This window comes from Mustela nigripes, chromosome 13 (assembly GCF_022355385.1).
Source record: "Mustela nigripes isolate SB6536 chromosome 13, MUSNIG.SB6536, whole genome shotgun sequence".
Taxonomy (NCBI): domain Eukaryota; kingdom Metazoa; phylum Chordata; class Mammalia; order Carnivora; family Mustelidae; genus Mustela; species Mustela nigripes.
This window is the reverse complement of record NC_081569.1, coordinates 66,257,951-66,276,629: the sequence shown is the minus strand read 5'-3', so window position 1 is coordinate 66,276,629 and position 18,679 is coordinate 66,257,951.

Below are 18,679 nucleotides of genomic sequence, written 5' to 3'. Positions count from 1 at the left end.
GACTCTTTTTTTTTTTTTTTTTAAGATTTTATTTACTTGACAGATATCACAATTAGGCAGAGAGGCAGGTAGAGAGAGAGAGGAAAGGAAGCAGGCTCCCCGCTGAGTGGAGACCCCCCCCCCCATGCGGACCTCCATCCCAGGACCCTAAGATCATGACCTGAGCCGAAGGCAGAGGCTTTAATCCACTGAGCCACCCAGGCGCCCCAACATTATCAGACTCTTGAGTGTGGTTTGTATTGAAATGGAAATTAGAAATAAACAGAAAATAAACAGAAAATAGAGAATCTCCAGAAGAAGCCATCTCTTGAAGTGGCCAAGGAACTAATCCATTCAGATTGGTACAGAGATGGTTATTGAGCTGTGGTCAAATTATAGACTGGTAGTCATCCTTTCTTTTAAGACTCTGTAAAACTCTCAGAATTACCTTCAGCTCTTCCTTACTCACTGAACGACTTCAGTTTAACAGTCTTCTCTGGAATACCTGGGCCTCTGCTGAGTAAGATGCCACCCGTTGTGCTTAGGAATCAAAGCCAACAGTCCGTGTTTACTAAACCTGAGATCTCCTTGTGTATCATGCAGTATAAATTTCCTACCAGCCCTAAAGGACAGAAGAGGAGTTCTCACTGGTTTCTCAGTAGAAGTACCTGGTGGCTTTTAAAATTACTAATGATCTGGCACTTACCCAGATGAATTGAACCAAGATTTCTGGGCATGACTCAAGCATGGATATTAAAAAAAAAAAAAAATTCCCAGCTGGTACCAGGAGTGTTGAGAACTACCAGGATGGATATTGCAATATCCTTGCTTTAAAAAGGATAGATTGAATTGATTGCCTAAGATCTAAGTTTACATAGCATCCACCTAAGTGGCAGAGCCAGGATGTAGGGAAAGGTCTGTCTAAGGCCAAAGTACGTGGCATCCTCACTTGCAGCCTGAGTCAGGTCCTCAGAAAGTGAGTTTCATGAGGGCAAACCCATGCCTATCTAATTTCCTATTGCATTGCCTGTGTTCAGCTAGTGCCAGGCACATGGTGTGGGTACCTAATAAGTATTGGGGAAGGCATGAATGAATGAAGTACATAGGGAATTTCACAATGACTGTTCCTTGACAACATCCCCGGGACCCTACAAGAATGTGCAGGGTCTTTTGTCCCATTCCAATGCCATTGGCTGCATTGTCTGAGCATCTGTCTGAGTGTCCCCTAACAGAGCAGCTCAGTTAGCTCTCCAGCTCCACCTGCTGATGCTTCAAACACAGTTGGGCTCTCCAACTTCCCGTTGGAGGAAATATGGAAAAATCTACTCTAAGAAGCCCTGTGAAATCAGTCATTTGAAAAGACATTTTGATTCTTCTCCATAGAATCAGACCTAGGGATGTTTGCTACTCCCTGCCTTTGAGTATCTGCTCCCTTAAATGAAAACTTTCATAGTCTGCGCTCTTCTTCTGAAGACAGAGGAGGAGAAAGAATCACATGACTAAGGCTGTCCCTGTGCTCGAGTGACTCTAGCATCTTGATAGAACTTTTTTATTTTTTAACTTTTTATTGTATATTATGTAATGTATATACACATATTACACATGGATATGACACAGTGTGTGTATTTCACCATTGCCTTTTGCAGTTTAGACATGCAACATCAAGCCCCATAGGTGATCCTTAATAAAGTGAGCAATTACGTGTCCCTACGTGTGTTCAGCACAGCCTGGGAAGGGAGTGTTGAGTGGGAATGCATTGTTACAGGGAGGCTTCAGTGTCTCAGTTGCTGCTGTCCTATGAGTGGCTGCTCATTTAGGAGAGTAGCCTGGGAATCCTCAGGACAAGGAAATTTTAGCTCAGGCTACCAAGAACCTTCCTGTTTTGTCTGCAGCCATCGCAAGAGTTGTCAGCTTGAGCCACAGCCACGGCTGTGAGCTGAGTGTCATTCTGCTTAATGGTTCACATATTCACAGGGTGCCTGCCATCTTTCCTGCACTCCCATCCTCAGGGAGTTTATAAGCCAAAAATCAGGGTTGAGCACTGGTTTAGGATATGACTGAGTATGTTCAATTTTCAACCCAGGACAGGTTGGTCTCATTCACTGATGTGTGTGTCCAACTCCATGAAAATTATTCAAAAACATTTTCAATTCCTAGAAGGCCTTCACAGTTTTCTCAGAATTTCTCCCTTTCCCCCCCTTTTTATGGGAGGGTATATTCCAATTCTCTGAGTCCTGAAGGGGAGTTCACGTTTTTCAGATCAAATATTATTTAAAAAACATTTTGGAGTGGAAGTAATTAAATTTTTTATTAACATATAATTTATTATTTGTTTCCGGAGTATAGGTCTGTGATTCATCAGTCTTACACAATTCATAGCACTCACCATAGCACAGAAATAATTTTAGAATTAATTAAACCTCAGTTAAATCTCCCCTTCTTGATTATTTCTGAAACTTAGTAAGTGGGGATAATACCACTTGTTTTTAGGCTGTGTAATCATAGACCTAGAATATAAATACTCGTCCCCCTTTCTTCTGTGTTACATCTCCATGAGAGCACATTTTATGTTATTAGAACTTGGCAGAGTGCTTAGCTCTCAATGAAATTGAATACATCAGGCAGGCCATCATCTGGGAACAAAATGATAAGGGATTTTTATTAGCTATATTTACAAAAATTTGAAATTTTGCTTTTAGCCTGCTTTTTGATACTTGTTACTGTCACTTAATTTGTGGTAGCCTTTCTTTGTTTTTGCTCTCTGAGTGCAAATAAAAGCCTTCCCTGAGTGAGTGCAAATAAAAGCCTTCCCTGAGTGATTCAGTACCTGGTGGTTGAATGAGTAATCCGGAAGAGGGCCTGCCTTAGCCTGACTTTGCATTTTCTCCTCCAGCTCTATTTCATTGAGGTGCTGTGAAGGGGTGGCAAGTGAGACAAGTGGAGGGCCCCTGACTAAAATATGTTGGAGTGTGGAGATTTATTTTCTTCACTTTAATATAATAAACCCCCTCAGGGCCTGAGTTAGCATCATCATTTTTCCTTAGTCTGCTCTCTGAAGGCTGCCAACCCTACGTGAAGAGATTGATGCCTCCTTTACTATAAATAATCGGGATGAAGGCATTTATCAGGGATTCTTCAAAATTTGCTGGCCTTAGAACTTCTCCCCCCTAGGCTTGGAACTCAAAAGCCCTAGAGCTCATAAAGACTGAATATAAGAGAATCTGGTCCTGAAGAGAGAAAGACAGTAAGTGCTCTGTAACGTCTCTCTCTGCTGGGGTTGGCTGTACAGATTATATTATGTGATTTGAAGTCCTTGCTTAGCTAACAGAGAAGGGAGTTGCTATGACGGGGTGGTGGAGTATGGAGCTAGAGGAGAAGTAGGGAGGTGGACCAAAAAAGATGGGCCACTGTAATAAGAACAGCTTAGTACACCATACCCATGCAGTCCAGGACAGCTGGTGGGACTGTGACCGTGGTCGGTCTTTGTAAATCAATCTCTCGAGGCATGGTCTGCACAAGTCTCTGTGAAAAAGGCCCTCGCCTTCCAGAATGCTGGGCTACTTGTACTTCTCTGTCTTTGGCTAGATATTCCCTAAGAACTAGAACAATATTACTCCCCCTCACCCCGCCCCACCTGGAACCTAAGGACGCCCGTTTCTCACTCTTTCCTCTTCTCTGCCTCTCTTCTCAGTTCTTCTCCAACTGGAAGGTCACTGTGGGAGACATGAACTTGTGTCTCCCAGATCCCCTTTGAGGGAAGATTGCTGCCCCAGCCCTGAGGCCGCCTCATCTGCCATCATGCTGTTCCCAGACCACATCGAAATAAAGGAGGGCTGTAGAAGCCCAGACATTTTGTTCTGACATAGACAACTCTGATGGGCACTACTCATTTCAGAGCTTCTCACTGGTTTGGCTACAGCTTCATTCATCTGCCCCCAAGTTCAAATTCTTCCTCCCCCAAATCCTGCTTCTTCCTTTTCCTCTTACAGATGCTGAGCCCCAGTAAACATCTTGTATCCCAACTCTATCTCAGTGACAACTTCAGAGAAGCCCACATGTGAGGGGCTCTAACCTGCCTGATAGTTCTATGCTCAGAACTCCAAACTTTATTCTAGGTGTATCAACAAGTGAGTTTTAGATTTTATTTTATTTTATTTTTTTGAAGATTTTATTTATATTTGACAGAGATCACAAGTAGGCAGAGAGCAGGCAGAGAGAGAGAGGAGGAAGCAGGCTCCCTGCTAAGCAGAGAGCCCGATGCTGTGCTCGATCCCAGGACCCTGGGATCATGACCTGAGCCAAAGGCAGAGGCTTTAACCCACTGAGCCTCCCAGGCACCCCGAATTTTAGATTTTAGAAAATGCTTTTTTTCTTTCAACATATCTTGGGTTTCAAAAACGTTGTCTCTGGACAAAAAACAAAAAAACAAAAAAACATTGAAAACTCAATGTTGAGGAATGACTCCTTTGTTCTAGGCTGCGTCTACACTTTCCTTGAAGTTGTGAATGTCATCGATTCCATGGATGGGTAGTCGGTCGCAGGGCAAGAAGAAATGGGGGAAAAGAAAGAGTTGGAAAGTATCATTATATCCCTATTACATGACTTTGTAAACTGTAGAGCACTGGATAAAACTTGATGGTTGTAGCTCTTTTCATGGATGAGGGCTATCCCTTTCACCATGTTGCAGTCCACTGAATAACTGGGCTGGCCTCAGCCAATCTGGTTGTTCTCAGATACTTAGGAAGGTGATTTAGACAGGAGGAAACAGTGGTTATGATGGCAGAAATGGCTTTAATCAAGTTAGGATATTTTAATTTCAGCTGCTGTGTCTATTGTCTATCATGCTTTCTACTCTCCTTTTGTTTATGTGCTTATTTTGTGCTCTGGCTGATCCCTCTAATCTGGAGATTTTCAGACTTTCTTCCTAGATACATCGGGAGTGAGAGGTTCATTGTTGGAGGGCTGTCTCTCCTGCGCCTTGTGTGCTTAACCTTTTGAATATGACTTGTGCAGCCGTCCATTTGTCCTGCATGTGGACTCATGTCCGTGGGAGGTATGACCTGGGAGAACCCCAAAGAACAGCAGCCTTGGATTCCCTTCACAAGGAATTTCACTGCAACATTTAAGATTCACTCAGCACCCCCTTAGGAGACTTGGCTTTCTTTGAGGCGAGGTCACAGAGAGAAACAGAAATAGGGCTGCCCTGCAGGTAAAGTCTCTTTTTTTGTGCCTGAGAGACTAAAATAGAGCTCAGAATTTCTAACCAAGTCTCAGGATTCTTCCTCTCTTTCTTTAAGACTCATGGTTTTCTTTAAAAAAAAAAAAAAAAAATCATAGGGGCACCTGGGTGGCTCAGTAGGTTAAGCCTCTGGCTTCGGCTCAGGTCACGATCTCAGGGTCCTGGGATCAAGCCCCGCATTAGGCTCTCTGCTCAGCAGGGAGTCTGCTTCCCCCGCTCTCTCCGCCTGCCTCTCTGTCTACTTGTGATCTCTCTTTCTCTGTGTCAAATAAATAAATAAAATCTTTAAAAAAAAATCATAAAAGTCATTTGGTACTTCCTCATGGCCAAGTAGAGGTTGTGTTAAAAAAAAAAATTGATGACAAAAATAGCTTTTATTGAGCATCTACTATGATCCATGCACTGTTCTAAGCTGTTCTAGTTATTACTATATTCTTCCAATAACTGTAAAAGAAAGTTGATACTATATTTCCATTTTGTCATGAAGAAAGAGAGACAAAGGAAAAAGGCATCCATCCATTCTGGTTCATTTCTTAACTGTTCATAAGAAGTTGCTAGCTATGTTTTCTTTTCTTTTTTTTTGGTGGGGAAGGGTGCAGGTAATCTCCTTATTCTATTCATAACTATGTTTTCTTTTCAGTTACTCAATAACTATTCATTGAGCACCTGTTGTGGGTCAGGTGCAATGCCAGCACTGGAGGATAGAGTGCTGGATAAAGCAGACAAGGTCTCTGCACTGTTGGAAGTCAGAGACAGTCAGAACATCTGGTTTTTCAGGGGCAATACCTGCATATCAAGGTTTTTGTCTGGGGAATCCACCTCTAACCCTCTGCTTGTTGTCCAATTTTTCTTAAAGGCTAAGCTGAGAAAAAGCAGGTTTCTGGAAAATTTCTAAAGAATGTATTATATGCAGCCCATTTTCCTCCCAAATTCCCAGTCTTAGTGAATGAGATCACCCTTTTGGCATCCTTTACTACTTGTCCTACTTTTCCCACCCCTTATCATATCTCTCAGTCTGTGGGTCCAGCTATTTCTTTCTCCTAAACATCTTTTGGGTCACCATGCTTCTCTCCATGTCCACTGTTCCATCATTTGTTCCCCAGAATTCTTCTGACAGGGTGTCATGTCTCTTGCCCCCCTAAGCCCACTGTCCTTGTGAGTCAAGCAGACAGTTGAATACAGGAGTATGAACTCAGAGGTGCATCCTGATAGAAGAGGAGGAGCCAGCAAATGAGTTTCAGCAAGTAGGTCGCTGAGGTGGGAAGAAAGCCAAAGAGTGGTCGTATTGCTAGAGTGGAAGATGGGTGGGTTTCACGGAGGGACTGGTTAGAGGTTAAGGTGAAATACAGAACAGTCCAGTATATTTGGCAGCACAGAGATCAAAGATGACCTTAACAGAAAAGTCCTATGGGTAAGTAAAATGGGAGTAACCTTGAGAAGGAAAGAAGTAGGGTTTATTTTTTTAAAATCTTATTTATTTATTTACTTATTTATTGTTAATCTATGTGAAACAGAAATTGAGGAGAATATTGGGTAGGGGATTCGTGTTTTTGTTTATTGTTTTTTTTTTTTTTTTTACCACAGGAAATTCTATAGCATGCTTATGCATTGATGGAATGATCCAGTAACAAGCAAGAGTGAAAGTACAGCAAACATAAGGGAATCCTTGAGAAGGTGCTGAGGATGAGGGCCCCAGACCTCCAGAGGTTGCAGATGGGCCATTGTTGGAGGAGATTTGCTTCCTCCCATGGAACAAGAGAAATGGGGTAGAAACAGGTAGAGATGAGGCAGATTCATAGATAAAGCAGAGAGGAAAGTTAGGAATTCTTACCTGATGGTGTCTATCTTTTAATCAGAGCATTTAAAAAATCATGTTTAATTCATATTTAAAGAAGGTTTGAGAAAAGAGACTGTGGAAGGTATAAACGAATCATAACAAGATTAGAAAAGCTAATTTACTGAGGAAACAGAAGAGGAGTGTTGAGGGTTTTTAGGTTTCTGGTCATGAATTTAGAGTGAACCTGGTTTGCTGTATTTCGTGCGTGTGTTTTTCCTCCAGGAGTATTCTGTCTTTTAAGTATAGGTGTGGATAAACTGGAGTCCACCAGGCTTGGCTTTATTCCAGGCAAGTGTGACAGAAGAGAGAGGTGTAAAGGAGGGGAGGAAACTTTCTTTCAAGGAGGCGATAATAATTATAGAGCCCGTAATCTAAATGATTCAGAAGGATAATAGAAAGAGGGGACTGACTGACTGATGGATAATGGGAAGGTGGCTGATGGTTTGGAGATAGCAGAGAGGTTAAAGAATCATGTTGGTGAGGACAAGCTAGGGGAGGAGGTTTGGGTTAGAGACCGGCTTTCGTGAAACAAAGTTGGAGGTGGTGTGCTGCTGCAGTAACACAGGAGTGGGTGACAGTAAGACTAGCTTAACAGTAATAGGGTGGAGGGAAATACAATTGGAGATGAGAACATTAAGGAGCTAAAATTCAGCGGTTTATATTTTATCTCATTTTGAACACATCTTAATGTTTTGTGGTGGTTGGTCTATCTTTCCAACAGGTATGTTGTTCTCTGAAGGAAGGAACTACATTTGTCTTGTCACTGCTTTCTCCCTCATGCCCAGCACAGTACCTGACCTATAAAATACTCAATAAATATTTACTGAATGGGCAAAGAGGTCTATTCTTTTAAAAATTCTAGAAGTTGTTTCTGAATTGAGAGCTGCACCCTAGGACAATTGTGTTGACTCCTTATGGACCTCTTTCTGTGAGCTGCCTTGTCAGTAATGACGTTTACTGCTTCTATGGCAGCCCTCCTGTCTAATTCTCCCTGGTATTTAATATAGGGCTTGCTGAGGAAGTAATTCACTCCCTTACACAGTATTCCCTTCATTAGGACCCACAAGGGAAACTTTTCTAAGATTTCATTGCTTGGAAGACCTGTGGCTCTCTTAAGTGAACTGACACTTTGTGTGCCTTGTAAGCAAATATGTACTCCTCTTTGCTTTGCCCATTACAGTCAGATTTGTGGCTCAGGCTCAACTTAGCAATTATGCAGAAAAATATGGTATCAATTTCTTAGGACTAATTTTACCCTTTGCTTTATCTGGTTCTCTTTTCCTGGTTTCCTCAAGTCGGTGATTTCTTCTCATGTTTCATTTCTATTCTAGAATATTTCTTGAATATGTAAAGCTAAAGTGTATTTCCCCAAGGTTCAGCTGCATGGATTTTATCTTGACCACTTCGACTGGTACATGCTTCTGGTGATCAGGTTAAAAGTGAGCCTGTTATTTCATAACCTATAATAGTAAAGATTTAACTTACAACGATTTATAAGCAATACACATTTCTCAGAATTTATTGACCTCATCTTTTTGAGTTAAGTTCGGAATTTCTACATAGAATGTTAAACATGTCACCTATTTGGGGCTTAATAACAAGCACAAAATTGCTTACAAAGAGTAAACACATTTTTGAGCATTTATCAATTAAATCAAAAGCTCCTATCTGAGCCTTTATTAATTTAATTAAAGAATCTTATGAATTTTTTGAGCATATATTTGCTTAATCAAATAATTGAAGAAGTGCGAAAAGAACTAAGTCATGACTAAGGACTTTGGGAACCTTATTAGAAATGCAAATGCATGGGCGCCTGGGTGGCTCAGTGGGTTAAACTGCTGCCTTCGGCTCAGGTCATGATCTCAGGGTCCTGGGATCGAGGCCCGCATCGGGGGGCTCTCTGCTCAGCAGGGAGCCTGCTTCCCTCTCTCTCTCTCTGCCTGCCTCTCTGTCTACTTGTGATCTCTCTCTGTCAAAAAAAAAAAAAAAAAAAAAGAAAAAAAAGAAATGCAAATGCAATAATAAGGCAGAGATCAAGATGACAAATATGGACGAAGGCCACTGAAGAACGAGAAGGATAACTGGAAATAAGAGGACATAAGAAACTCTATAGGACCAGCCACAGAGGAATACTGGACACAAAAATCTACACATGAAAGAAAATGAAAAGGAAAAACAGGAAACATGTCACAGCTGTGAGCTTTGCAATACAGGATATTGGAGAGTCATTAAATACACTGAGAGAATACATAAATACTGTCATTGTGGGAAAGTTTATTCCAGAACACAAGCTGAGATACCTACTATATTTTACAAGAGTTGCTTTCTGCAGATGGAAATGTGGAACCCACAGGGTAGAGAAGGATACACAAGTCCAGCTCAGCAATGGTGCCTGTACCAGTGAGGCCAAGACCAGACCACCATTTGTAATTTGGTTGGAGACAACTGTAACCTTCCTGTAAAGTTTGATCAGTGGTTTCATTAAGTATTGTATCTGAGAAGAATGAGATTGTTGATTGTGTTGGCCGTGAAATAGATGCATAGGAAAATAAAATACATCAATATTTTATCAACAAGTGTAAAAACATTCCAGAATGGTATAAGTAATGTTGGGATAGCAACTTTTACATATTTTTGTAAGCTACTTTGCATCCTTTCTTGGGAGAAGCAGGGCTGTTCATTAAAGAATGTAAAGCCAGACTATATAAAGTTATGTTTTCAGTATTGAATTTAAAAATGACTCTGGGAGTAGAATGTTTATTATTAATATTATTAGATCTATTAACTATCATACATGGTGTGCTTCTATGTGCTAAGCAAAGGCTAAACATTTTTTTTTGGTCTTACTCATTTAATCCTGATTGTAATCTGTATTACAGATTACAGGAATGTAATCTGATTGTAATCTGATTACAGGAATGATCAGGATTCGCATTTATGCATACAGCAAATATTTATTGAGTTCCTACTATGTGCTGGCAACTTTTCTCATAAGTCAGACAAAAAACTTCCTTTCATGTGTTTCCTTACCAAAAGAAGACAATAAATACAGAATCTAACAGAATACCAATAGTAATAAATATCTAAATGTTGGGAGAAATGTAAAGCTAGACAAGGAGATGGCGAGGGACAAGGGGTACATTTTCAAAGAGTGGTCAGGGAAGGCCCCTCTGCTGAGGTGACATTTGGGAAGAAACCTGCATATGGTGAGAAAGTCAGTCATTTCATAAACACCAAATTCTGGGCTAATTCTACCAGAGCCTCAAGGATAGTTTTGAAAGTAAAATCTCAACTCCTGGAATTCTATCTTCCAAAGTCAGGGCTTCCACTGTTGCTTGGTGGCAGCCCTGCTGTGGTCACAGCAGTGGGGCTTGGCTTCAGTTTCATGGCAAAAAGATAAACATGTCTTTGATGAAAACAGATTTGAAAACCAGCTGGGATCTGTCCTGCCATGTGAAAATAGTGAGAGGGGAGTGTCTTTGGGAGCTGTGTTGTGTTGTGTCGGCACTTCTAAAGCATTACTTGATGAGGTACCTGCAGAATGTTCACATTGCTTGAGGGTAATTCATGTTGTGTCCTGCACCCAAGTCCTACAGGATCAAGTTGATAGAGTGAAAACACATTTGCTTCTTTTAACCTCCTCTCACTAGTTTCCCCTGCCATATTATAGAGGCTGCTAGAAGGGGATGCAAAGACTGTCCTATTTACACTTCACAACCCACCTTTGTTCATCTAGAATTCCTGTCACCAATTCTTCTCTTCCTGATCCCCTCAATACAGAGAATGGACAGTCCCTGGCTGGTCCCATGGTACTGTGTATATTGATTGTGTTTAATCACCTTCTTTCCCAGGGTAGGAATGAGTCCTGGTGGTAGTGTTTGTTCATGAGAAGGAGGGGAGAGCATACTGTTGGTGGGAGCCTGGGCTGAGGTAAGTCCCCAAGGAAAGCCTGGTCCCTAAATATGCAAAATAGCAGTCTTTGAGTTGATGTAGATTTGAATAAACCTCTGAAGTTGTTGGAGAGGTCATAGAAGGGCTCAGTAGAATTCTAGACTGTTTGTTCATTTGCTCACATGTACATTTTCCATGTACCATGTACTTATTAGGTACCTTCCATAACCACAGCACTGTTCTTATTCTGGAAGGTGGTCTCATGGGACGGACAGATTTGAACAAGACCATTGCATTTAGTATTACAAGTGGTCAAAAGAGGTACACATGGGGTGATGTCAGAAACACAAAAAGTGACTGCTGGGGAGTTCAGAGTAGCTTCAGAGGATGTTTTCTTGGGAGTGGACCTTAGTGGAGCAGTAGAATTTGCCAGAGAAGGAAAGAAAGAAGATAGAGGGGATAGATAGATAGATCTTTCTAAGATAGAGGAGATGGCATGTCCAAAGGCAGAATTCAGAAGTGGCCTGGCTGACTCAGGAAACAGCAATGGGACATGAGATGCCTCTGCAGGGAACCAGAGGAGGGATGGCTGGAGGGGAAGCTGGCTGGCCCAGATGCAGGGCCTTCTCTTCCCAGCCAGGGAGCTCAGGCCTTTTTCTCTCCCTCTGTGGAGTGGAACCGTAAGTTTTGGGAACATGTAGTGGATAAAAACCCTGATGCCCAGAGGGCTAATGATGTTGAACATCTTTTCCTGTGTCTGTCAGCCATTTATATGTCTTCTTTGGAGAAGTGTCTGTTCATGTCTTTTGCCCATTTTCAAACCACATTGAGATAACACCTTATACCAGCTAGAATGACAAAAATTAACAAGGCTGGAAACAACAAATGTTGGAGAGGATGTGGAGAAAGGGGAACTGGAACTCTCTTACACTCTTGGGAATGCAAACTGGCACAGCCACTCTGGAAAACAGTATGGAATTTCCTCAGAAAGTTAAAAATAGAGCTACCCTATGACCCAGCAATTGTACTACTGGGTATTTACCCCAAAGATACAGATGTAGTGAAAAGAAGGGGCACTTGCACCCCAGTGTTCATAGCAGCAATGTCCACAATATCCCAACTGTGGAAGGAGCCAAGATGCCCTTCAACACACGAATGGATAAAGAAGATGTGGTTGATATATACAATAGACTATTATTCAGCCATCAAAAAGGATGATTACCCATGCATCGACATAGATGGAACTGGACGGGATTATGCTAAGTAAAATAAGTCAAGCAGAGAAAAACAATTATCATATGGTTTCACTCATATGTGGTTCCACATATGGTATATGTATATATAGTATAAGGAAGAGCATGGAGGACATGAGGGGAAAACTGAAGTGGGGGGAGTTGGAGGGGGAGACGAACCATGAGAGACTCGATTCTGGGAAACAATCTGAGGGTTTCAGAGGGGAGGGGGGTCGTGGGATGGGGTAGCCTGGTGTTGGGTTTTAAGGAGGGCATATATTGTAATAAGCACTGGGTATTATATGCAAATAATGAATCATGGAACACTACATCAAAAACTAACAATGTACTGTTTCGTGACTAGCATAACATTAAAAAAAAAAAAAAAAAAAGAACCTGACACTCAGTTGGTGACTTGATTAAACTAGATATTTAAAAATAGAATATGTTTAGGAGTTATTGCTAAATGAGAAATTCCTGAAGATTTTTGTTTTGTTTGCACATGTATGTATCATTTATGCATGATTTCTCTCCCTTAGCTATGCTTATGTGCAAGTGATGGACAATGTGTCATAAGGGCTGTGGATTCTTACAGTCATGAAAAGTTGGTTCTGTCAATGAGTTTACTGCACAGCATGAAGACTGATGCTTTGGACGCTCACCCACACCATGCAGGTGGGAGTATAAATTGGAACAGCATTTCTGAAGGGCAATTTGGCAGTGTGCATCAAAACAACCTATGCAATCTACACAGCATTGACCTCAAACTCCTTTTTAAAGAATTTATCCTAGAGGAATGACCAGAGATGCATCTAGAGTATTTATTCTTGGTAGCATTTTTTATGATGTCAAAAAATGAGATCACCTACATTTTCTAATAAAATAATTACAGTATAATGGAGAGCACTGTTGATGTTAAAGGGATTAAACAGAAGTTTATTTGTTTTTATGGAAATGTGTTCCTAAGTGAAAAATGCAGTTTGTAAAATAATATGTACAATGACTCCAATCTTGTAAAAATTAGATGTATAGTCTACTTATGTGTATGTATAAAATAAGTCCAAAAAATTATATACAAAGATGTTAATAGTGGTAGTAGGATAATAAATAATTCTCAAGTCTTACTACTGGTTTATCTATATGATTTCTAAGGTTTTTTGTTTGTTTAACAATAGACATGTATTACTCTAAGGCTTGTGCAATATAATTAATTTCCCCACGTGTGTACACACTGGCTGGTTGACTGTTTACCACTCCTTTTAAAAATTCTTCTGTTATTCCATCCAGGACTGTTTGGCCAACAACTCAGGAACATGAAAAAAAAAAAAAAAAGTCTGGGGATCATATATTATGTTTGGAAAACTTCTGCCTTGTGTAGGCCATGTCTGTGATCAGAAAGGTAAGCTAGGCTTATCTCCATTCCTTCCTGGAAAGGACATATCTTTAAACATTGCTGGCAAACTTCCAGAATTTCCATTTCCTTAGTAACTGAGCAGGGTAATAAATTGGATAAAAGCATCTGCTATTTTTCAAGTCATCTGTATTGTACAAAAGTCTCACCCAGACACCTGGATTCTTTTTCAAAAACCATGACTTTCTTTTTTCTTTAAATGAACATATAATGTATTATTTGTTTCAGGGGTACAGGTCTGTGATTCGTCAGTCTTACACAACTCACAGCACTCACCATAGCACATACCCTTCCCAATGTCCATCACTCAGCCAACCCATCCCTCCCATCCCCCTCCCCTCCAGCAACCCTATTTGTTTCCTGAGATTAAGAGTATCTTATGGTTTGTCACCCTGTCTGGTTTCATTTTGTTTCATTTTCCCCTCCCTTCCCCTATGACCCTCTGTCTTGTTTCTCAAATTCCTCATAGCAGTGAGATCATATGATAATTATCTTTCTCTGATTGACTTATTTTGCTTAGCATAATACCCTCTAGTTCCATCCACATTGTTGCAAATGGCAAGATTTCAGTTTTTTGATGGCTGCATAGTATTGCATTGTATGTATATACCACATCTTCTTTTTTTTTTTTAAAGAGAGCATGAGAGGGGAGAAAGTCAGAGGGAGAAGCAGACTCTCCAAGGAGCAGGGAGCCTGATGTGGGACTCGATCCCAGGACTCTGGGATTGTGACCTGAGCTGAAGGCAGTCGCTTAACCAACTGAGCCACCCAGGCGCCCTATACCACATCTTCTTTATCCATTCATCTGTTGATGGACATCTAGGTTCTTTCCATAGTTTGACTATTGTGGACATTGGTGCTATAAACACTGGGGTGCACGTGCCCCTTCAGATCACTACATTTGTATCTTTGGGGTAAATACCCAGTAGTGCAATTGCTGAATTGTAGGGTAGCTCTATTTTCAACTTCTTGAAGAACCTCCATACTATTTTCCAGAGTGGCTGCACCAGCATGCATTCCCACCACCAGTGAAACAGGATTCCCCTTTCTCCACATCCTCACCAACACCTGTTGTTTCCTGACTTGTTCATTTTAGCCATTCTGACTGGTGTGAGTTGGTATCTCATGGTGGTTTTGATTTGTATTTCCCTGATGCCAAGTGATGTTGAGCACTTCTTCATGTGTCTGTTGGCCATTTGGATGTCTTCTTTGCAGAAGTGTCCATTAAGGTCTTCTGCCCATTTCTTGATTGGATTTTCTGCCATTTCTTGATTGGATTCTTCATTGGGTGCTGAATTGGGTAAGTACTTTATAGATTTTTGACAGTATCACTTTATCTGATATGTCATTTGCAAATATCTTTTCCCATTTTTTCGGTTTTTTGATTTTATTGACTTTCCTTTGCTGTGCAACAGCTTTTGATCTTGATAAAGTCCCAATAGTTCATTTTTGCCCTTGCTTCCTTTACCTTTGGTGATGTTTCTAGGAAGAAGTTGCTGTGGCTGAGGTTGAAGAGGTTGCTGCCTGTGTTCTCCTCAAGGATTTTGATGGATTCCTGTCTCACAATGAGGTCTTTCATCCATTTGAGTCAATTTTGGGGTGTAAGAAAATGGTCCAATTTTATTCTTCTGCCTGTGGCTGTCCAATTTTCCCAACACTATTTGTTGAAAAGACTGTCTTTTTTTTCCATTGGACATTCTTTCCTGCTTTGTCAAAGATTACTTGTCCATAGAATTAGTCCATTCCTGGGCTCTCTGTTCTGTTACATTGATTTGTGTGTCTGTTTTGTGCCAGTGCCATACTGTCTTGATGATTATAGCTTTATATTAGAGCTTGAAGTCTGGAATTGGAATGCTACCAACTTTGGTTTTCTGTTTTCAACATTCCTCTGGTTTGTGGGGTCTTTTCTGGTTCCATATAAATTTTAGGATTATTTGTTCCATTTCTTTGAAAAAAGTTGAAGGTATTTTGATAGGGATTGTATTAAATGTATAGATTGTTCTAGGAAACACATTTTCACAATACTTGTAAAATATTTGTGAAATATCCATGAACATGAAATGTTTTTTCCATTTCTTTGTGTCTTCCTCAATTTCTTTCATGAGTACTCTATAGTTTTCTGAGTACAGATTCTTTGTCTCTTTGGTTAGATTTATTCCTAGCTATCTTATGGTTTTGGATGCAATTGTAAATGGGATTGACTCCTTAATTTCTCTTTCTTCTGTCTTGCTGGTGTATAGCAATGCACTTGCTTTCTGTGCATTGATTTTATATCCTGACACTTAATTGAATTCCTGTTAAGTTCTAGCAGTTTTGGTATGGAGTCTTTTGGGTTTTCCACAAAAAGTATCATATCATCTGAAAAGAGTGAGAGTTTGACTCCTTCTTTGCTGATTCAGATGCCTTTTATTTCTTTTTGTTGTCTGATTGCTAAGGCTAGGATTTCTAGTACTATGTAGAATAGCAGTGGTGATAGTGAACATCCCTGCCACGTTCCTGACTTTAGGGGAAAAGCTCTCAGTTTTTCCCCATTGAGAATGATATGTGCTGTGGGTTTTTCATAGATGGTTTTGATGATATTGAGGTATGTACCCTCTGTGCCTACCCTGTAAAGAGTTTTGATGAAGAAAGGATGCTGTACTTTGTCAAATGCTTTTCAGCATCTATTGAGAGTATCATATGGTTCTCGTTCTTTTATTAATGCATTATATCACATTGATTGATTTGTGGATGTTGAACCAACCTTGGAGCCCAGGAATAAATCCCACTTGATTGTGGTGAATAATCCTTTTAGTGTACCTTGGAATCCTATTGACTAGAATTTTGGTCAGAATTTGTGCATCCATGTTCATCAGGGATATTGGTCTGTAATTCTCCTTTTTGATGGTCTTTGTCTGGTTTTGGGATCAAAGTCATGCTGCCCTCAAAAAATGAGTTTGGAAGTTTTCCTTCCATTTCTATTTTTTGGAACAGATTCAGGAGAATAGTCTAATTAGTCTGATACAAGAATTGCTACCCCAGCTTTCTTTTTATGTCCATTGACATGGTAAATTGTTCTCTACTCCCTCACTTTAAATCTGAAGGTGTCTTTGGGTCTAAAATGAGTTTCGTGCAATTAGCATACCAATGGGTCTTGTTTTTTGTTTTTGTTTTTTTTTCTTTAATCCACTCTGATACCCTGTGTCTTTTGATTGGGGTATTTAGCCCATTTACATTCAGGGTAACTACTGAAAGGTGTGAATTTCGTGTCATTGTATTGCCTGTAAGGTGATTGTTATTGTATATTGTCTCTTTTCTTTCTGGTCTGTTACTTTTAGGCTCTCTCTTTGCTTAGAGCACCCCTTTCAATATTTCCTGTAGGGCTGGTTTGGTGTTTGCAAATTCTTTTAGTTTTTGTTTGTCCCGGAAGCTTTTTATCTCTCCTATCATCCAGCCTAACTGGATGTAGTATTCTTGGCTGCATTTTTTTTTTTTTTTCTCATTTAGTGCTCTGAATATATCATGCCAGTCCTTTCTGGCCTGCAAGGTCTCTGTGGATAGGTCTCCTGCCAGTCTAATATTTCTACCATTGTATATTACAGATTTCTTGTCCTGAGCTGCTTTCTGGATTTTCTTGTTGTCTCTGAGACTTGTAAGTTTTACTATTAGATTACAGGGTGTTGACCTATTTTTATTGATTTTATTTTATTGATTTTTTTGATATTGATATTTATTTTATTGATTTTTATTGATTTCTGTGCCTCCTGGATTTTGATGCCTGTTTCCTTCCCCAAATTAGGGAAGTTCTCTACTATAATTTGCTCTAGTATACCTTTTGCCCCCTCTTCTTCTCCTGGGATCCCAATTATTCTTACATTTTTTCATCTTATGGTATCTCTTATCTCTTGAATTCTCTCCTTGTGATCCAATAGTTGTTTCTACTCTCTTTCTCAGCTTCTTTATTCTCCATCATTTGGTCTTATATATCACTAATTCTCTCTTCTCCCTCATTTCTTCTAGCAGTAAGGGCCTCCATTTTATATTGCATCTTATTAATAGCTTTTTTTATTTCAACTTGATTAGATTTTAGTTCTTTTACTTCTCCATAAAGGGATTTTATTTCTCCAGAAAAGAATTCTCTAGTATCATCTATGCTTTTTTCAAGTGCAGTTAGCATAATTATAATTGTCATTCTGAACTCTAGTTCTGATATTTCACTAATGTCCGTATTGATTAAATCCCAGCAGTCGGTACTGACTCTTGTTCTTTTTCTTGAGGTGAGTTTTTCCACCTTGCCATTTTGTCCAGAGAAGAATAGATGAATGAGAGAAGAAAATGTGAAAAGGGTAACAACGGTTCCAGAAAAATATACACTAACCAAATCAGAAGAGACACGAAACTGGGGGAAGAAAGAAAGAAAAAAAAATGAATAGGCCGGTGAATAGAACAGAGCCACACATTTGATTTGGGGTATATTTTGGTCTGTTAGAAGAAACTGTCTCCCAAAATTTTAAAGAAAGAAAAACTTATATATATACAAAAATAAGGGTAAACATGATGAAGTGATGGACTATGACTGTAAAGATGAAAATTTTAAAAATTTTAAAAAAGAATAAAAGGAAAAAACAAAAAAGGAGAGAATGTGATCAGTCTGGAGACTAGAAAAAAACCATATGCTAGGTTTAGGATATATTTTGTTCTGTTAGAAGAAACTGTATCCAAAAATTTTAAAGAAAAACTTGTATGTATGCAAAAAATAAGGTTAAATAAAATTAAGGGATAAAATATGACTATAAAAATGAAAATTAAAAAAAATGTCTTTAAATATTTTCTTTATTTATTTACAGACAGAGATTGCAAGTAGGGAGGCAGGTGGGGGGGGTGGTGGTGGAAGCAGGCTCCCCCTGCTGAGCTGAGCAGAGAGCCCTATATGGGGCTCAATCCCAGGACCCTGAGAGCATGACCTGAGCTGAAGGCAGAGGCTTTAACCCACTGAGCCACACAGGCACCCCAAAAGAAGATTAAAAAAAAATGTATTGATAAGATAAAATAGTTAAAATAGGGAAGAGGAAAGATTCAAAAAAATAGAAAAAGAAAAAAAAACCCCAAAA